The 22,916-nt window shown below is 36.5% G+C and overlaps 1 protein-coding gene across 6 annotated transcripts in view; it reads right to left on the bottom strand.

Moving 5' to 3' along the window:
- Positions 1-22,916, bottom strand: part of CFAP47 (cilia and flagella associated protein 47) — a 492,283-nt gene that overhangs the window by 332,758 nt on the left and 136,609 nt on the right. The window lies entirely within an intron of this gene.

Below are 22,916 nucleotides of genomic sequence, written 5' to 3'. Positions count from 1 at the left end.
TGTCAAGTATGCTCTAGAACACAGCTTGTAATTAAACAGGTTCTCAAACAGATTCAGGAAATTTTAGAATTGAAGGAACTTCAGAGTTAATTTACTCACCTTCTTCTTTTCTAGAATCCCTGAAAAATGCTATCTAGCCTCAGAGGACACTACTAGGGAGACACTACCATGGTGACACTCAGACAACCTATTTCATATCTGGAGAGCTATACCCTCAGACATTTGGTTTCAGGGCAACAGAAAACAAAATCTATCATTGGACCCCATTACATTCCTTCAAATACTTAAAAACAATCATTGTATCGTTTCTAGGCTTTCTCTTCTTTAAATTGAAAACATTTAGAACATTCAAGGTTTCTTTCAACTGCAAGGACTCCAAAAATTTCATGTATCATCTACCTTCTTGCGATGATCTTTTGTGTTTGTCCTTTAAATGCATCTGAGAACTGAATGCAATACTACAGAAGTTATTCAGCCAGTAAAGTATTAATACATTCCACAACCGGCATACTATTAACTATTTTATAAGAGTATTGTAAACTTTCTTACTAATAAGAGCCACAAAACATTCTAAGGTTATATTGGGCCTGGCCAATTTATGTGACAATTCTGTCCTAGTCCAACTTTTTTTTTTAAAGTAGTCTCCACGCCCAACATGGGGATTGAACTCAAAACCCTGAGATTACAAATCATATACTCTATTGATGGAGCCAGTCAGACGCCCCCAACTGATCTTTTAATAGAAGTACTATATTTTATATCTATACCACTGTTATACTGGATTATTGGTTTGACTTTTGCATATAGTATTTATCAAGATAATTCTACTCATGAATCAGCTATGTATCATATTAGCCCTTCTCTGTAGCTTATGGTCACTGAAAAGGTGAAATGATAAAATCTGTGTTCTAATCTAAGTTGATACAAATAAAATACAGGGTAGGATGAGACTAAGAAAAACTTTGTAGCTAAAATACATTGAGCTGTCAGGGACATTAAAATAAACATGTTATATGTAAATGAATTGATTTTCACCTCAGTTCTGCATATTTTCTCATAAGGAATGCATTCTGTTTTTCTTTACCAACTAATGTGCATTAAAATACTATGCAAACTATACATATTCAACATTGTCTTGTTTGACCAACCCTAATCATCTATTCCATCATCCTAAACACGTTTAAACACATGTTAGATTGCCCTAGTCAGGATTAAATTATATTTCTATACTGTAATTCTTTTTAAAATGTCCTTTAGGATGTCCTTTTTAGGATGGATGTCCTTTTTAAAATGAAATTTAAAATTCCTTGATAGTATGAATCATTATTTCTACATATTATGTATTTATGCTATGTTATCAAGATTCCATTAACTGACCAACTCTGTTTAATATTTTTCAGATTAAATAACATAGCTTATCTATAGATACCATCATCATTGTTATCTTAGAAGCAAACATGCTTTTTTGCTTTAACCGTGATTAAAGGAAGAGAAAAAATAGAAAGGGAAAAAAGACTACTCCAGTAAATCCTGGCAAATGCTGGTTGGTCCTTATCCCCAAGAATGTAATATCTTTGTGCCGGGCTCGCATCCTCTGGGTGGACATGGTGGGGTAACTGTCACCTTCAAGAACCAATGTTGGATTGCCAGAGCTGCTGAAAGCTTCAATTGCCTTGGGAGTTTATGATCCCGGGGGGAATGCTAGAGCCAATCCCTGTGTGGTGTGGGAGTTTAAAAGCCCAGGCTTTTTGCTTCAAATAGGACAAAAATTCTGTGGTATAACTTCATCTCCAGAGGATCCCATGGGATCAAGCTGAGGTTGGAACTCTGAATCTGATTTAAGTTTCATTTTATTTGGGATGACTGATTCCGTGTTCTGCTACCTTGTTTTTTCCTGGCAGTTCTTCCTTAAGAAAACCACACATCCCTGAATCTTCATCTAAAAGTTAGCTTGTGGACAACTTTCCCCAAGGCAACAACCACATGAACACATGAAAGATGAAGTATCACTAGAAACAATTTAATATATATATATATTAAAGATTTTGTTTATTTATTCATGAGAGGCACAGAGAGAGAGAGAGGCAGAGACAGGCTGAGGGAGAAGCAGGCTCCCTGCTAGGAACCTGATGTGGGACTCAATCCCAGATCCTGGGATCATGCCCTGGGCCAAAGGCAGATGCTCAACCGCTGAGCCACCCAGGTGTCCCACTAGAAACAATTATAAAATGGTACAGAACCAAAGAAAATAAGGTTGAAATAAAATTCATTTAGGGAATGAAATGGGAATAAATATTCTAATTTTTCTCTTATAAAACTAGTTTGTTGCAGATATAACATTGATTTCAGATACTCCTCGGAGTAAAGAGTAACCAGCATATACAAAATTCATTTGACTACATTCTTCTATAGAGCATCATGATATAGAAATTATACAACTTACACAGCATGGGAATGTGGGCACTTTATACGTTAATATCACTATTATTAAAAATACATTAAAACAGGAAAGAGACTTGCAGTCAATAATATTAATACTCTACATTTTAACAAATATATTTTTTTGTAAAACAGGGTACCTTATCAGAGAATAATGGTATTATTTATAGATGGTATTATTTATATATAGATCTTCTCTATATCAATGGTATTATTATGGTATTATTTATATATAGATATTCTCTATATCAATCCATTATAGCCAGGAACCGTTAGTGGTAGACAATTTACTCTAAAAATACTCAAAATTACAGTAATAGTAAAATGACTATAACATTGTACAGTAATAGTGAAGTGACACTGACACTATCCGTTTCAATTCCATTTGGAGATTTAAATAGCAACCTTCAGGCACAAGTGATTTAGAAGAGTTCCAATGTGCAAAAATCAGGATGGACTGTTCCAATGCTCAAAAATCAGGATGGACATTCCTGGCCATGGAGTTGATATGATGTAGATGTTGGTGGTGATGGAAATAGACTTTAACTATTTGTGGCAGCTACTGTGCTGGGCATCTAAAATGCATTATTTCATTTATATAAATCTTTTCAACATTCTTTGAGGATGTATATTATTAACTTTCTCAGACTTTGGTTACAATAGCAAGATCCAGAAAAAGTCAACAATTGTTTAAAGTCACACAATCAGGAAAAAGAGAGACAAGTTCAAGTTCACCATACCTGAAACAAGGCTATGCTCTTGGCCACTGCATGAGAATGGTTAACTTCCAGATGTGCCTTGCTGCACATATACTCAAAGTTACCAGGTTAGGATAGAGTCATATATATGATGATGGATGTAAGCACTGACAAACAAAACATTTTTCACTACCTTCTTCTAGCAATCATCTCATTTAACAACATGCATTTTAATACTTTAATTTTTAATTGTAATACTTTAATACTTCTGGCTGCTCTAATAATGTTAAATTATGTAAGTTCCTATTAGAAGCTGGTTAAATAAAAGCCTTTTTTGGAAGCTATAGATATTCTCCTGGATTCTAAGGGAAAAGCATTTACAAAATCAACATAAACAAATTCTCTTGTTGGACACATGAAAATTCTTAGAGGTAGAAAGTCTGTAGTATGTATGGAAACAAAAGGTACTGCTGTACCCTAGGGAACAATGCAAGATGAGAGGATAAGGACAACTCTGACTGCTCTCTACCTCCCACCATTTTAGATATGATTGTCATGCACAAACTATGAATATTTTAGTATGATAAATCAATCAGTAAATACCATAACGTACAGAAAGTCAAACACGGAGTGTGTGTAATTCATTTTTATTCTTTGTCATTTGAGGTTCACCTGAAATTTCTCATTAATGATTTTTTCCCCTCCACCTCAACATTGTACATTTTCCCAAATTCACAGAAGAATTGAAAGACTATTAAAATAATCATATATGTACCCTTCACCCGGTTCAGTAATCACTATTTTGCCAGATTCATTTCTCTGTCTTCTATTAAAAATGTATTTTCTTAAAATGTGTGTGTACATAAATTTACTCCTAAAGATTCAGCCTGTATGCCCTAAGAACATTTTTCTATATAATCATAATCATATCACCACTATCATGAAATTTAACATTAGTTCAAGAATATTATCTAGTTTACAGTCCATATTAAAGAGTCCCAGTAATGTCAAAGTCCAAACTGAGATCAATGATTGAATTTACTTTCCTTTGAAACAGGACAATCTCCCAGTCTTGCGTGGTCCTTCATGGCATTGATGTTATATTTAAGAGTCAAGGCTAATTATCTGAAATATTTTAATTGTCATCTCATGACTGGATAATGTTTTATTTCTGATTTAAATTTTTTTTCAGATGTGCTGTGGCACAGTTCTCATTTCATCCCACTAGGATACACAGCAGGTTAGTGTTCCTCCTTATTAGTGACACTGATTCTGGTCATTTGGTTATGATAGTATGCATCAGATGCCCTCCTTTTTTATACCAACATTTAAAATATATAATTTATATATCATGAAATCCATCTTTTTTAAGATGTACAATTCAGTAGTTCTTAATATTTTACAAAGTTGCATAACCATCAGCACTAATTTTAGAATATTTTCATTGCCTATAAATGAAACTCCATATATATATATGCAGTCACTCTCCATTTGCCTCTCTCCTCAGACCCTACAAATCGCTCATCTACTTTCTGTCTCTATAGATTTGCCTATTCTGGATATCTAATAATTGATTAGTCATTAGTAATCGCAATTAAGGGCAGGTAATAAGTAATGTGTGGATAAAATGTTAAGACCATGTAAACAAACATCTCTTCTTCATTAACCTTTCACCCAGTGCATAGAAAGTATATACTATGTATTTCAGTTGTGCAAAACACAGTTATGTCAGTGGCTCCCAAGGCTGACAACTACCAAGCAGGGTCCCAAAACTGAAAAGTATGCTGTGAGAGTTTATGAAGGATTGGCTTTGATTCCTTAAATGTTTAGTGGAATTCACCAATGAAATCCTCCAGGACTGGACTTTTCTTTGTGGGAAGATTTTTAAAATAATTATTTGATATTTTTACTTGTTATAAGAATGTTTATATTATTTATTTCTTCTCCAGTCATTTTTGGTACTCTGTGTCTCTCTAGGAAATTATTAGTTTCATCTAAATCATCAACTCTGTTGGCATACAGATTATTCCGTTCTTTCTGCTTTAGTTGCATTTAATATGATGCCCTTTTCCAGCTTTTTAGGGGAAGGTTAGGCCACTGACATGAAATCTTTCATCTTGTTTAATCTAGGCACTTAAATCTATAAACTTCCCTCCAAACACTGCTTTAGCTGCATCCTTTAAATTTTGATATAGTGTGTTTTCATTTTCCTTTATCTCAAAATATTTTCTAACTTAAGATTTCTTCTTTGATCCATTAGTTCTGTAAGAATGTGTAGTGTAATTTTCACACATTTGTGAAATTCCCAAATTTCCTTTTGTTAATTTTTAATTTAATTTCATTATGTTGGAGATCACATTTTGCATATTTCAATATTTAAAACATAGAGACTTTTCTCATAGCCTAGTATATAATTATCCTAGAGAATGCTTCTTGTGCACTTGAAATAAAATGTTTTCTGTTCCTATTAAGTGGTATGTTCTATAGCTACTACTAAGATGCTTGGTTGACTGTTTTTCAAGCATTTCATATCCTTGTAGATTTTCTGTCTAAATATTCTCTCCATCATCAACACTGTGGTGTTAAAATCTCCAACTATTATTTTTGTATTATCTCTTTCTCCTTTCACATCTGTAGCTTTTCCTTCATAGTTAGGTGCATATGTTTTTGACTGTTATATAGTCCTGATGGATAGACAATTTTATCATTACAAAATGTCCATCTTAAAAAAAAGTCCATCTTATTCTTTAGCAACACTTTTTTGTTTTAAAGTCTACTTTCACTAATATTAGTATTACTATTCCACTTCTCTCAGTTGTTAACTGCATGGTATAAATTTTTCCATCCTTTCAATTTCAACTTATTCATATTTTTTAATCTAGAAGAGTGTTTTTTGTAAACTACACAAGTTTTTTTTTTTCACCAAGTCAGACAATTTCTGCCTTTTGATTGGATTGTTTAAATCTATTCACAAGGGATCCCTGGGTGGCGCAGCGGTTTAGCGCCTGCCTTTGGCCCAGGGCGTGATCCTGGAGACCCAGGATCAAATCCCGCGTCAGGCTCCCTGCATGGAGCCTGCTTCTCCCTCTGCCTCTCTCTCTCTCTCTCTGTGACTATCATGAATAAATAAATAAAATCTTTAAAAAAAAAATAAATAAATCTATTCACATATAGGATTAGGTTTTTTTTTTTATATCTTCCATTTTGTCTTCTGTGTGTTTCATGTCTCTTTTTTTAATCTCTTCTTTATTACCTTCTTCTGTATTAAGTGGATTCTTTCTATTGTATAGTGCTAATTCCTTAATAATTTTTAACTGTTATTTTTTAGTTAAAACTTCTTGGTGGCTCAGGATTACAAATATGCACCTCAATTTAGCATCTATTCCAGATTTATACTAACTTGATTCCAATACGCTATAAAATGTTGCTCCAATATATCTCCATTCCTTTCTTTTATTGTCACATATAGTTATATTTATATGTGTTACAAACCCAATAATTTAGTGTTGTAATTGTTTTACACAATCTTATGGCTTTTAAAGATGTTAAGAAAGAAAAAAATCTATTTAGTTTTTTACATCAGATTTCATTACCATTGCTGGTTCTCATTTTCTCTTCCTGTGGATTCAATTTATTATAAAGTGTTATTTCCTTACTCCAGTATAGCTTCACTTCTACTGCCCGTGGCAAAATCATTCACATGTTACTTTACTTACACACAAAAAGGGTGGATATGTTTATTTAAATGTTTAATGCATACCATAGTTAGTACTTTTATATTAGGCCAATCAATTGGACTTAATCTGGTACCAAAATGTATATTTATAACAGTAGATCATTTATGATGTTAGCAGAGAGAAGAATTTCTCTATTACAAGGAGATCAAGCATTATTTTGTTAATCATTAATAAAGTTACAGAGTTTTTATTTATTCATTTTTAATAGATCCAAACAGAATGAAAAGATTCTTGATGATAATATGATTCTCACTTAATTACTTTTCAATATTCTTCCTTGAGTGGAGGGAAAAGAAATAAAATTATAGCTGCTCTTCTGGACATTGCAATAATCCACAATATATGTTATATGCAGTCCAACAAGGCATTGTTATTTATGAACATAAATAATTCTAGGAAATATATGCTCTTAACCAATTTAATGACCTTAAGAAGATTTTAGGTTTTATCTTAATGTGCATAAATCCATGGAAGTGTGCTTCATATGTGAATGTATTCCACTGATTTGTATCACAGCAAAGTAAGGTAGAGAACTCTTCTTTAGATACATGAGAGACCCATTGATAATTCATCAAGTCTAGAAACATATGTCCATTTAGCAATATTTTAAGTATATATCAATTCTTTTTACAAGAGTCATCTCATTTTTCGTCTGCCCAACAACCTGTAAATAATCCCATAATTGATGTAAACCATTTTTGAAATCTAAAAACCTCTCTTTAGGTCTATTCTCACAATTTTAAATCATTAACTTTGATTAATATAGTATTCAATACATTTTATTCTTAATTCAGGGTTCTTATGGGAAAATATATAGTGGCTAATACGTTTATGGGGTTTCCAGGAAAGAATTGTGACAAAAAGCAAAATTTACCATTTTTGTCTATGCATAAATATGTATACCATTAATGTATAGACAATGTTTGTTTTCATGAAGGTATATAAATTTATTATATTCCAAAAATACCCAGGAAAATTGTAAACTTTTTTTTTTTAATTTTTTATTTATTTATGATAGTCACAGAGAGAGAGAGAGAGGCAGAGACATAGGCAGAGGGAGAAGCAGGCTCCATGCACGGGGAGCCTGATGTGGGATTCGATCCCGGGTCTCCAGGATCGCGCCCTGGGCCAAAGCCAAGCGCCAAACCACTGCGCCACCCAGGGATCCCGAAAATTGTAAACTTTAATCAGAAATACAAATTGCTTTAACACAGTAAAGGGCACTACCTTCACCCCCAAAAGTAAAACTGCTAAATATGGTGGCATGCTTTATAACGTGATTAATACACTAATGCCTAATAAAAATGGGTTGAAAAATTATTTCTAAGTGGGGTGAATCATTAATTGTTCTGCTGCTTGAATCATTATATACCTAATGGCTAATTCCAAAAAACATAGAGCCAAAGCTCTAGCTATTAGATACAATATATGGACTAGCATGTGCAACTTGATGAAACCAAACACTAACATTCTCTCCATGGTAACAAGAACTCATACAAAGCAAAAAGCTTATTTTCATTAAATTATTTTTCTTAGGGATCCCTGGGTGGCTCAGCGGTTTAGTGCCTGCCTTTGGCCCAGGGTGCGATGCTGGGGTCCCGGGATTGAGTCCCGCATCGGGCTCCCAGCATGGAGCCTGCTTCTCCCTCTGCCTGTGTCTCTGCCTCTCTCTCTCATAAATAAATAAATAAATAAATAAATAAATAAATAAATAAATAAATCTTTAAAAAAATTTTTCTTTTTTTTTTTAAAGATTGAGAGAGAGAGAGAGAGGAAGGGTGGGCAGAAGGAAAGAATCTGAATGCAGAGCCTGTCGTGGGGGACATCCCACAACCCTGAGATCACAACGTAAGCTGGAATCAAGAGTTGGATGTTTAACTGACTGAGCCACCCAGGCATCTCTCATTAAATTATTTCTAGAATGCTGTAGTGCACTTTACTTTAGAAGACAATCGTGACCTAGCTAAAACACAAACCAGGTAGTTTTTACAGGTTAGTTTCATTTTATCTTTTAGATTTCAGGATACATATGTATTTTTAATGAAAATAACAAAAAATAAGATTCATCATCTGAAACATCTGGAATCAATTCTAAGGAAGAGTTTTATTGTTGTTGTTGTTGTTTTAATAAACAGTAACACTAAGATCAGAATTGGTCAGAGTTGGAGTCATCAACTCTGTGTCATGATGGAACTTCCTATAATAGAATTTCTTGTGAAAAATCATTTCCCTAACTATCTGGCCAAAGGCCTGAAATTCAACTATAAAATATGTATTGTTAGTGGTTAGAGCAAAGCAATCCAGAATATTTGTAGATTATAAATTAGTATCTTAAACGTTAAATATTAACATCTAAGCAAGGGAACACTTATTAGAGATCAACTAGGATATGATGAAATGACCACAAGGGCTTGGGAAACCTAGTGATGATCTGGCATCACTTTCAGAGGAAATATGGTTGCAGAAGGAGCGGTCAGCTGTGGATTCCTGGTGACAGAGAAGTGGTTCCGAAAGGAAGGGAAAAGTAAATTAACCAGGAATTACAATGTAAAAAGTACAGCTGGTCCTTGACTTAGATGGTTCAACTTACGATTTTTAGATTTTGCGATGCTGCAAAAGCTATATGCTTTCAATAGAAAACATACTTCAAATTTTGGAATTTGATCTTTTCTCAGGCTAGTGACATGTGGGATGATCCTCCCACCTTGGTGCTGGCAGGGGCAGTGAGCCACAGCTCCCAGTCAGCCACCCCATCACAAGGGTAAACAACAGACACACTTAGAACCATTATGTTTTCCACTTTTAGTACAGCATTCAATAAATTACATGAGATATTCAATACTTTATAATAGGTTTTATGTTAGATAGCTTTGCCTAACTGTAGGCTAATGTAAGTCTTCTAAGCACGTTTAAGGTAGGCTAGGCTGAGCTATGATGTCTGGTAGGTTAGGTGTATTAAATGCATTTTCAACTTATGATATTTTCAATTTACTGTGGTTTTATTGGGGCATAACCTCATCATAACTCGAGGAAGATCTGCACAGCATAAAACACTCTTACCTCATTAATATCCCAAAGTTAGATTATATCTTTCAGAATATTCCCATTGCATTTAAGTCCAGTGATAGGAAAAGACAAAAGGTTCATTTGAATTGTGTTGTTTTATTCCTTTCCAAAAAGAAATAAATGAAATTCATACAAAGTTATCTCCTCCATATCAATAACAGATGTAGCACAGTAAATCTACCAACAGGTTTCATAATTTATGAGAATAGTTCCCGATTTTTAGGACACAGACTCTTATAAAGCAGCATAGGGCATGCATTCACTGAAAAGTAATTGGCCTTGGGGTGCCTGTGTGGCTCAGCGGTTGAGTGGCTGCCTTTGGCTCAGGGCGTGATCCCGGGATCCAGGATTGAGTCCTGCACCAGGCTCCCTACAGGGAGCCTGCTTCTCACTCAGCCTGTGTCTCTGCCTCTCTCTCTGTGTGTCTCTCATGAATAAATAACTAAATCTTAAAAAAAAAGTAATTGGCCTAACACATGTTTTAAAAAATGAACTTAACAGATTTCAGTATATGCTTTAATAGTTAATAAAAATAAATTTTGGGATCCCTGGGTGGCGCAGCGGTTTGGCGCCTGCCTTTGGCCCAGGGCGCGATCCTGGAGACCCGGGATCGAATCCCACATCAGGCTCCCGGTGCATGGAGCCTGCTTCTCCCTCCACCTGTGTCTCTGCCTCTCTCTCTCTCTCTCTCTCTCTGTGACTATCATAAATAAATAAAAATTTAAAAAAATAAATTTTACTTTAAAATGTTACTGAGTTTAGAGTAACTTGGTAACATGTTTTCTCAAAAACAAAAAACAGAGTAAAATGTAAGTACTCTCCTGTAGAGGGTCTAGTAAATGCAGTACTTGAAAAGTATAAAACCACTGCTCTTCAGCTAATATATTCTAAAATAGGGCACACTAGTACACCAATAGTTTATGCAAGACTGAGATAAAGGTCATTTGGAGTGCATGAAAGACTAGTATTATCAAACCCTAAAGTAGAATCCTGAACTATCTTTTCATTTTAGCATGGGAAAAAATGAATTCAAATTCCTATCACTGATGCTTCTTTATGTAGACTTACCTAATTGTAATAGGAAAACACTTATGTCTAGCCACTATGTCTTCTACCCTAGAAGAGATCAGATTCCATCACCTACAAACACCAATGTACTGGCTACAAAATACACTTGGGGACTGATTCTCACAGTTACAGGGAATATGTTGTTAAGATCATAGTGCAAACATTTGCTGCTGGATTTGGAAATTAGAAAAGAAAAACCCTTAAAATACAATAACTCTGAGGTAAACAGCTGTCAAGAGAACAACAGAGTATGAGAGTAGGGGAAAGGTAGGCATCAAAGAAAGTATAAAACAAGTAAACCAAAAAAGTATAAAACATAATAAATTTGCATGGTCGTTTCAGTAAATTGACTGATAAATTTGGTAGTTTTACTAACAACTACAACGGCTATATTTGAGAGATTAGTAGCATACAGGATATTTTGTTAACAAGTAAAAGTAACGAAAGGGTGCCTGGGTGGCTCAGCTGGTGAAGCGTCTGCCTTTGGCTTAGGTCATGATCTCAGAGTCCTGGGATTGAGCCCCACATCTGGCTCCTTGCTCAGGGAGGAGTCTGCTTCTCCCTCTTCTTCTGCCCCTCCCCCTAACTCATGCACTCTCTCACTCACTCTCTCAAATAAATAAATAAAATCTCTTTAAAAAGTAAGGAAACATTTAGTTACACAAAAACTACAGCAAGCTACAAAATTGATTTGATTTGCATCTAATTCATATTCATATTTGCTGCTTTTAAATTCTCTTTCATTTCAAAGGTCTGTTGATGTCAGACATTGCCATCGGTCACCATGTCCTTCCCCCCCCCGCACCATGTCCTTATAGCTATTCAATCAAAATCACTCTTTTCCATTCACCCCTTTATTACTGTCACTGTAGTTCTGTACCTCTTCACAGCATCAGTCTGGGATAGCTTATTTATTTGTCTCTCCACTTCCAGTTTTTGTATTTTCATCATCACCTAACACATAAATATCTTCTCTCTTTCATCTAGTTCCTTATAGACAAGGACCAGTACACAGCACATAAAAGATACTTGGAAGTTGTGACTACATACATGGATGGATGGATAGATGGATGGAGTGACTGGCATCCTCATTCGGGATACATAACAGAAAAGACTACTTCATAGCCATCATCAGGGACACAAGTAAAATAACCTCAAATTATCATAGTTTGGGTTAACTGGCATAAGAAGTCTATTATTTATTTTTAAGAGATTTATTAAAATCAATAAATGTGTAGGAAAGAGAGTGGAAGCAGATGGGAGAAAAAGAGGATGAAGATGGGCTGCATGGTGTAGAAACAGGATGATGTAGAATAGCCATAGAAGGCCTTGGTCAACTGGGCAGGGAGCTTTGAATTGCCCTTCAGAGCTTCTGGCATCAGGCTAAAATGTCTTCCCTCACTCACTCACTCAAACTTGCCTGAATCAGTCAGGGAATACAGGCTGCTTGACGGAGGGGGTGTAACCTTAGGCCAAGTGCAGCTGAGAGAGATTCTATAGGCACTGACAAATGGAAGTCATCAGCTGACTTCATTCTGCATGGTTGGACAGCAAATCCCACCTTGAAGGGCACCAGGAGGTACAGTTCCATGTGTTCCATACTAACCAACCCACTTTTATTTTGATTTCTAAATCAGAAAAATCTAGCAGGTGAGATGATCATCTAGTACAGCAAAGGGTACAAACTGCCAAAACTCTTGGTGTATTTTACAACAGAGGAGGTACATGTTGGTCAATTTAAGCAACTCTGCCTAAGTAAGTAAGGAGAGGCTGGGTGACCAGCCAAGAGCTTCATATTCCCCCTAAATCTGTGTAGCCCTTTCGAGAACATAGAATCTTCGAGGCACATGTTAGAATTCTACTGACTGTATATGTGAAACACCTTTCTTAGTCAATTTTCCTCATGCCCAGCTGTTTTTCATTAGTATGAACTCACTGTATATCACATATCATTTATCTTTTGTAAAAAGTATCATCTGAATACCTAATGAGCAAGGTAATGCAGCATGGTGTTTAAAACTATGGTTTCATCATGTGGAAACCAACTGAATGCAAGGAGATAATACCTTTATTTTGAAAGTAAGGGTATGACTGAGTCCTCTACGATTCATTATAATGATATTCGTCTTTAAATTCCAAGCATTTAAATGATTAACTTTAAGCAATCTGCTGAAATTCTGAAAAAATATTATTAAGGCACTTTACTATATCAGTTTCTATTTGGTTGTAATACTGAAAGTGTTAAAGCTATAGGTAGAGATCAAGGAATTTTAAATAGTAAAGTTACATAAAATTAAAAATATTAAAATAAGATAGCCCAATATACTTAATAAACATATTAAAATAAGAAATGCTAGTAATATTGTTAATTTTAAGGTGAATGCAAATTTATAAACAAAAAACCTCAATTAGTTGAATCATGTTCTGTCGTTCTTTTAACTCAAGGGAAGTAAGTGAATTTTGATTTCTATTAACATCCTCCTCTGTAAGCATAGAGCATATGTTTGAATATCACCTAATGTGAAATGATCAAAATTAGAGACAGTAATAATTATAGAGAACTAATGGCCACAGAAATTAACCCAGGTTGTGTTGGGAAAGAAATACACAAGAGATCTTTGGGGCATCAGTGATACTCTATTTCTGGACCAGAGTGGTAGATAAAAGAGTGTTTACTTTACAATGATTTGTTAAGATGTGCAAATTTATTTCACATAGTTTTATCTATGTTGTTTCAAGAAGAAAAAAACCTTTCCAAACAATTACTCAAAAAAGCAACTTGTAAACCAAATGCCCTCAGATTTATACTGCTGTGGTAGTTGAAAATTATCACCATGGAAATATCATTTGCACTAAGGACAAATTTAGAAGTGATTGGAAGTTTCTTTGTAAATGTGGAATCGATGGTGGCATTTAGAAATTGGGAATGTTAGCACAAACAGCTCCCCACATTATCTCCAAATCAAGATTATAATCAGCAATGACAGCAGGAAGCAACTTTTAGTAGTCAATGGAGAAAAACCCAATATGCCATACCATGAAGTACATGAACAAACCTCTTCTTATTAATAATAAGTCAACAACACCAATACACTTGTTTGGAGGAATCTAAATGCAGAACGGACAAACATAAAAGTAAGGATATATTTAAAAACAAATCCAAGGGGGCACCTGGGTGGCTCAGTCGGTTAAGTGGCCCACTGTTGATTTTGGCTTGGGTCATGATGTCAGGGTCCTGGGATTGAGTCTGTGACAAGCTCCCCGATCAGTGGTGAATCTGCTAATGATTCTCTCTCTTTCTCTCCTCCTCTGCACCTCCCCCACCCCAGCCCACATGCGCTCTCTCTCAAATAAATAAATAAATCTTTAAAAAATAAAATAAAATAAAATAAAATAAATAAAAGCAAATACAAGGATTTAATACGAACACAAAAGGATAAACATATCTCTGCACCAAAAGGAAAATTTTGGAAAGTCGGGGCTAGGATGCAGAATCATGTCACCTTCCACACAGTTCCTACTGAAATGACAACTACCAAGCTTGCTGGTGGAAACTGGGCATCAGTGTCAGGGCCTTTCAGGTCTTGCAGAACTTTCAGTGAAGAAGGCCAAGTTTGCAGTTGCCTGAAAGGCTTGACTATATGAAATGCAATTAGAACACCAAGAAGGATTTATGGAATGTAAAATTTAATAAAATTCTTAAAGTACAGAAGAGGAGAAAAACCTATTCCTACTTGGGTTGGAGTCTGCTGTTGCCCAAAATCTATCTTCTTGCTCATAGAAACAGAATTCCTCTCCCAAACCTCGACAGGACACACAGCCATACAGATACACAAACTTGACCTAGGCAAAGCCCACAGGACTAAGCTTGGGTCAGTGACATATTGGCAAAAGTGATGGGTACATGTTCTAGTTCATCTCCTTAAAAATTTTTGGCCTGAACTCCCTGCATTCTATTCTATTAGTCTAGAGATAAGAGTAGCAGACTTCAGAAGTTGTACATTAAAGATAATGGAGCAAGCCCACAAGCCCCAGACTACCTTACATCTTCATTCTGTTGTGTGACATATGCAGGAAAAAACCCACAGACGAATTAGCCAGAATATTATCTTTAAAAAAACCTTTATCTAGGTCTATATCAATGTACATATATTTATCCATACATACACACGCAGGGCTGCATATATTTGTATGACTAAATATATAGGGACACCTGGGTGGCTCAGTGGTTGAGTGTCTGCCTCCAGCTTGGGGTGTGGTCCTGGGATCGAGTCCCACATGGGGCTCCCTTCAGCAAGCCTGTTTCTCCCTCTACCTATATCTCTCTGCCTCTCTGTGTCTCTCATGAATAAATAAATAAAATATTTAAAAAATAGTTAATACATGAAAAGATACCACATTACAATTTTTTAAAAAGATTTTATTTATTTATTCATGAGAGACACAGAGAAAAAGGCAGAGACACAGGCAGAGGGAGAAACAGGCTTCCTGTAAGGAGCCTGATGTGGGACTTGATCCCAGGACCCTGGGATCATGATCCAAGCCAAAGGCAGATGCTCAACCCAGATGCCCCAAGATACTACATTTTTAATACAACATGTGATCATGTATGTGGAATCAAAAGTGGAGAAACGAACTCTTAATGGTATTTTTAACTTTTGTATTGTTTGAATTGTTATAAGTATACTTTCCTTTTGTTATTTAAATGCCTGATTTTCTATGCATAAAGCAATCAAGTATTATAACAGCAATCAAATATTATAATCCTGTTAAGGTATTTTCTTGATTAATCTATTCATATTTCCAAATAGATGAAGGATTGAGTAGCCAGACAGGGTCTGAGGAAGAAGAGATGTAGAGGACCCTACTAATAGGTCCCAAGGTGGCAATCAACTCCATGGGGATTCAACTTCTAAGACCTTGTGAAGACTAGCAATCAGGCAGGTGCTTATAACCAGTAAGGGAGAGACAAAGGACAAGACATTGGAATTCTCCCTAAAATGAAAAGTCTCTAAGCAGGGCAGAGACTCTCCAACCATCACTGGCTCCAAAGAGAATGGGGGTAACAAGAAGGAAAAAGGACCATGGTTAACTTTCCTTGCTGCAACCTGTGTTAAAAGTACCATGATTTTTGTAATCTGAGAAGACACAGCAAATATTACATTGGAAGTTTCTGGGCTTTTGAAATTTCTATATATATTTTAAGCACTACCAGTTTACTATAAGTGAATGATGACCAAATCATAATTATGATTTTTTTCTGTTGATAGTTTATTATAATACATTGGTATCCTATGTTTTGGTTAAATACAAATAAACATTTTACTTTATAATTGAGACTGTGCTACAGTCCAATGCTCTAGTTTAACAGATCCACCATGAAAATAATGCTCTTCAAAGAATGAAGGTGCCATTGCAAACAGCTTTCCACAGGGCTAGGTCAAGGAATAAGGAACAGATGATTGTATCAGAACAAAGCAAAGCCCCTTATAAACTCTATTCACCCCTCACTGCATATTCTTTCTATACACACAATACCAAGAAAGGTGGACAAATACACAGTGTTATGTATGACCCAGCCCCCCAAAACATGACAGATAGTGTTTTAGGGCAATATTCCAACACTGTCTTCAGTTATGATCTATTAGGTGGTTATTGAAATATTCTTGAGATTTCCCATTGCCTACATTTTAGCAGCCATGTTGCTAAAATTCTAAATGGCTCATTGTTAATGGGCATCAGGTTTGTGCTAAGAATGGAGACTCCTAAAGATGAACATATCCTAAGTAACTGCTCTTCTTAATACATAAGGGGAGTTTTGAATATCTCAAAAGTTGCTTCTAGCTATCTGGTAGTATCCTAGAAAGGTTCTTGACTCACTTTATATACTTATTTTAAATATTTAAATGTCCATTTAAATATATATTTCTAGGTTTATTTTAAATATCTGAATATCCCAGAAAGTCACATATAAAGCAGATACTAATTTACACTAGATTTACTAAGGTCACATTACCAACTTGAATGCATTAATGCTCTATGTGTTTGATTCTGGGTCTCATTCATTCTCTGGTAATCTCCTTTATGTGCTGCAGGTTCCCACCCCATCAAAAACATTAAGGTGTCTGGAAGAGGCACATGAAGAAATACTAGAAACAGAACCAAAATTGCCCAGTGCGTACTATACAAATACTAAATTATGTGCTGAGTAAAACAATAATTAGAATCATCTTTCATCATTCATTTCCTTTTTATTCTATTGAATGCTTAAAAAATAATAAAATTTCAATTTGTGATTGTTGATGCCGTATTATTTTAATAAGAGTAAGCATAACAAGTTTTATTATGCATCAAAAATGTTTTTGAATCCATAACAAGGTTGATAAAATGCAATTCTATGTAGAAAAAGATATAATTAAGAGCTCTACATTCTCAGTTTTTTTTTTTTAATTTTTATTTATTTATGATAGTCACAGAGAGATAGAGAGAGAGGCAGAGACACAGGCAGAGGGAGAAGCAGGCTCCATGCACCGGGAGCCCGACGTGGGATTCGATCCTGGGTCTCCAGGATCGCGCCCTGAGCCAAAGGCAGGCGCCAAACCACTGCGCCACCCAGGGATCCCTACATTCTCAGTTTTATACAAAAGATCTGCACATTTTAAAATACATTTCCCCACTAGTGAAATGTTCAGCATATTTATAATTAAGACCATGGGCTTTATCTCTAAATTTAGAATGAATAACTAACACATATCAAAGGAAGAAGGTAGAAATTACAATTTATCATTTAAACTTCCTATTCATGTATTAATTTGCCTACATATGTCAAGTCCTTATTTTACTTGTTTTAATGTCAGAAGACAGAACCCAGTACCTTAAAATCAGCAACTTGCAAACAAAAGAAGATCGTGACTAGTTATTTTTCAGAAATGATCAAGAATTTTGCTAAACCATATCTTGCTCATGATTAGGAAAACTAGAAATTTATATTGCTTTAGAGTGAGCAACTAAATCAGGCACCACCCAGAAGTTTGTGTGCCAAGAAACTCAGAGCAGACACTTCAGTGGCAGCTTTGCTGCTAATGACACCGAAGCTTCTAAATACCAGCCAATCTCAAATGTGTGGGACCACTTCTCCTGATGTCATTAGAACTATATTAACTGTGTTTTTTGGATACAAAATCATGTTTCATAATTGTAAAAGGGTGATATTAAAATATTTATCTGTGAATATCAATGAATTCTACAATCTAAAAGGAGGTGCATATGAATATGTAGTATAAGCACCTGACAATTAGTTTTTCTGATTGTAATGTTAAGTGCCTGACATTAGGCTTTTGATTGCAGAGGCATCCACTTCAAAGACATCCATCTCAAATAAACACACTGTCAGCTAAACAACTAGATAAAAAGCCAAGCGACCTCACCCATGAAGTTCCCCTTTCGAGATATCTCTGTTGACCTAGATAACTGACCATCTAACTGCTTGCTTTTCCCTTCCCTCACTTTAATCTCTGCTCTTATATTTTAAATTCACTAATAAAGAGTGAACTCCTGAAACCCTAGCTGCCCTGCCCTCAAGCCCAGGCTTGTACACACTCTCCCTTTCTACTGGAAACCTGTGTGGCCCTGAGCGTGACTTCTACCCTTCAAAACACATAATAAGCCTTGTTTTTTCAAAGTTCCCTGATGGTTGCTACTGGGGCGCACCTTGCAATCATAGTTAACAATCACAAAGGTCTTGGTCCAGCCCCAGCACTGGCTGTGAAAGAGGAAATGTCTGTGGGGACTCGCCACAAATAGCACAGGAGCGCGGGAGTGCTTCCAGCATTCCTAGCCAATAGTCACTCTTGATAATGTAGACTGACCCAAAAGAAAATAGTATAGACTCCTCTGACCTCTGGCTATGACAGGCATTAGGCCTTTAATCACTAAGTCTTGGGGCACCTGGGTGGTTCAGTTGGTTAAGTGACTGCCTTCGGCTCAGGTCATGATCTCAGGGTCCTAGGACTGAGCCCTGGCAGGCGTCCTGCTCAGTGGGCTCCCTATTCAGTTGAGAGTCTGCTTCTCCCTCTCCCTCTGCTACTCTCCCTGCTCAGTCTCATGCTCTCTCTCTCTCTTTCTCTCTTAAACCAATAAATCTTGAAAAAAAAAAAAAAAAAGTACTAAGTCTTGAGTGGGTTCAAGGCTCAAAAGGAGTGTTTGAGGCAAGCCAGGCACCAGTGTAAGGACCTAGGACAGTGGCTGGTTACCAACCAGCAGAGAAATGTTTCTTTGGCACTTATTTCACTGGCAAAAAAAAAACAAAAACAAAAACAAAACTGTGTGCTAGCTACTCAGCAGCCTTGATTTTAGTTTAACCACATCTACCAAACAACCTGCTTGGCATTATTATTCTTCCTGTACATTTCTAATCAGCGTCTCATTCAGAACATAACATGTGGTTCAATTTGCCTAACAACATCAAAATCTTCCTATTCAAGCAGCCCAGGTGGCTCAGCGGTTTAGCTCCGCCTTCAGCCCAGGGCCTGATCCTGGAGACCTGGGATTAAGACCCACGTCAGGCTCCCTGCATGGAGCCTGCTTCTCCCTCTGCTTGTGTCTCTGCCTCTCTCTCTGCATCTCTCTGTGTCTCTCATGAATAAATAAAATCTTAAAAAAATATATTCCTATTCAAGTAATGGATTATATAGCACATATCAAAACTTAGAAATAATTTTACTGAATTTTCTTAGTAAACCAATTGTGTTTTAACAATAAAATCCTAGGATTTGAAAAGTCGAAGGGAAGCAAAGTTGTGTAATAGAGACAATGAGATGTGATCTCAAACCAAAGTTTTTTCACAATATAGCTGGGTAAGGGTCAAAAAGAAAAATAGTCAATTTCCTCTGCTATAAATTGAGAATTATACTTCATAATGTAAATCTCTTAAACAAATTAGGTTAGATAATGTATTAGCAAATGAAGCAGATTTACTCTAAAAGAAAGGTATTTAAAGACGCTGACAGGGATCCCTGGGTGGCGCAGTGGTTTGGCGCCTGCCTTTGGCCCAGGGTGCGATCCTGGAGACCCGGGATCGAATCCCACGTCGGGCTCCCGGTGCATGGAGCCTGCTTCTCTCCCTCTGCCTGTGTCTCTGCCTCTCTCTCTCTCTCTCTCTCTCTGTGACTATAATAAATAAATAAATAAAAAAATTAAAAAAAAAAAAAGACACTGACAGCGATACCATTTTCTAGCACTAATGTTATTTCTAGCCAAATACTTAAGTGTTCCATTCTTTGATCTACTCTTTCTTTTTTTAAAAGACTTTATTTGAGAGAGATACAGAGAGTTTAAGAGAGAGAGCACGCACGCAGGAGCAGCGGGGAGGGGAGAGGAGCAGAGGGAGAGGGAGAAACAGACTCCCCACTGAGCAGGGAGCCTGACCTGGGGCCTGATCCCAGGACCCCGAGATCAGGACCTGAGCTGAAGGCAGACGCTTAACCCACTGAGCCACCCAGGTGCACCTAATCTACTCTCTTGATGGCATTTTCCCTTATTCTGTCTTTCTAGGTCCAGTGCTTCATGAATCTTATTGCAGATGAACCACTTTGGGGATATTTTAAAAAAACAGACGTTGGTTCCTTGGATCCAAAAAGAGATCTGAAATTCTACCTTTCACAAAGCTCAGTGTCTGTCTGGACTAGCAACCTGTTATATATGAAATATGGGGACGACTGGGTGGCTCAGTAGTTGAGCATCTGCCTTTGGCTCAGGGTCTGTTCCCGGGGTCCAGGATTGAGTCCAGGATCGAGTCCAGGATGGAGTCCTGCTTTGAGCTCCCTGGAGGGAGCCTGCTTCTGCTTGTGCCTGTGTCTCTGCCACTCTGTCTCATGAATGAATGAATGAATGAATAAATAAATAAATAAATAAATAAATAATAAAAAAGACATGCAAATATGCACGCCCCACCCAAGACTTACTAAATCAGGAACTCTGGAGGTGGGGATTGGAATCTGTTTTAATAAGCCCCCAGGATGAGTCATATGTAGGGTGAAGTTTGAGAACTGGGATTCTAGAGTGAAGGCTCTCAACTTTGACTTCTCAGTAGAATCACATGGGGAGCTTTCTAAATTTTCAGTGCCTAGGTAGCCCTCCAGACAAACTACATCATATCACAGTCTATGGGTTGGATTGAGGCATGCATAGTTTTTAAGTTTTCAGGTTATTTCTGGTTTCAAGTTATGAGCAACACTGCTCTAGATGGGGGGGGGGAGTGAGGGGGAAGGAACACCACTATATCTATTTGACAGATAAGGAATTTAGGTTTCTTTCATTTTCCTTAAATTTTAATTTTCAATTACTCATGTTAACTCTTATAAAACATCTGAATTTTTTCCTTTACTCTAAAATTATTTGAATTAAATTGGGCACTAACAAGGGAAGATATAATCAGTTTTTATTATAATAGATATGTGTTAAATATTTATGGGATTTAAAAAAAATGTATGGAATACCTCAGAGTTCTGACATGCCACATTCCTAATTGTGAACCTTCAGTTTGTGTTTGATATTTTGTTCTATTTTTTTTAAAGATTTATTTATTTATTCATGAGACACACACACAGAAAGAGGCAGAGACATAGGCAGAGGGAGAAGTAGGCTTGGCTTCCCGCAGGGAGCCAGATGTGGGACTCGATCCTGGGTCCTAGGATCACGCCCTGAGCCAAAGGCAGCCGCTCAATTGCTGAGTCACCCGGGCATCCCTATGTTTGCTATTTTAAAAATGAGGCACTACTAACTCAGGTTAACCTTTGGGTCACCGGAAACATACAGGTGAAATCAACTCTGAATTCTACAAAAGTAAACGTGCTATGTTTGGCGTTAGTCATAGGAAAATACTAAGCTGTCTTTGGCACCCTTAGGATTGCTATGAAATCAATTTCCCAAAGCCATAACTCTCATCCTTTGCAAGGTCTAAGTGTAGTCAGACAGTGAACTTATAAAGTCAGAGTAAGAGGCAAGGACTTCATTCTCATAATTATAAGCTCCTGCAGGATGTAATGTTCCCTTCTCCTCAATCTGTTGTGCAAAATAAGGGATTACAACATTCTGGCAACTCTTTTTTTTTTTTTAAGATTTTATTTATTTATTTATTCATGAAAGACACAGAGAGAGAGGCAGAGACACAGGCAGAGGGAGAAGCAGGCTCCATGCAGGGAGCCTGATGTGGGACTTGATCCCGGGACTCCAGGATCACGCCCTGGGCCAAAGGCAGGCACTAAACTGCTGAGCCACCCAGAGATTCCCCATTCTGGCAACTCGTTCACTGTGTGAATTCCCAGATCAGATACATTTTCAAACATAAAAATAAACATCAATACTGAAACACAATAGAAATAATTGGGAGATTCTCCGGAGCAATCCTTAACACTATGACAACTGTCCTGCCCCTGTCCCTTCTTCCCCCTACCCCAGGGTGTATCTAATTGTTCTTAATAGAAGAAAGCCCCTATATCTATAGTAGCCACTGAGATCATTCTGGAAATCTAGAATACTAATTTTAAAACTAATGCCAATTCTAGAATATTTACTCAGTTACTGCAACATACCAGCACAGGGACTGTTCTAAGCACTTTATATGTATTTTCTTGTTAAATCCTCATAATCACCATCTGCTCAAATATCACATCCTCAGAAATGCTTTATCTGTCTGGTAGATGGAGATATCCCTTACTTTCTATCTCATTAAACTCATATAATTTCCTTGTTAACTTGTGACATAATATTATTTAACAGTTTTTGTCTCCTCCATTATAATGGAAGCTCCATGAGGCCAGGAGTTCATTCTGACCTCAGAGTCAGAAAAAAAAAAAAAACAGGTTTATTATTGCCACTTTGTAAATATTGAATGAATGAATGAATGAGA

The sequence above is a fragment of the Vulpes lagopus genome, chromosome X, assembly GCF_018345385.1.
Source record: "Vulpes lagopus strain Blue_001 chromosome X, ASM1834538v1, whole genome shotgun sequence".
NCBI classification, from domain to species: Eukaryota; Metazoa; Chordata; class Mammalia; order Carnivora; family Canidae; genus Vulpes; species Vulpes lagopus.
The sequence above is the reverse complement of the archived record's forward strand: the minus strand, read 5'-3'. Positions and strand labels throughout refer to the sequence as shown.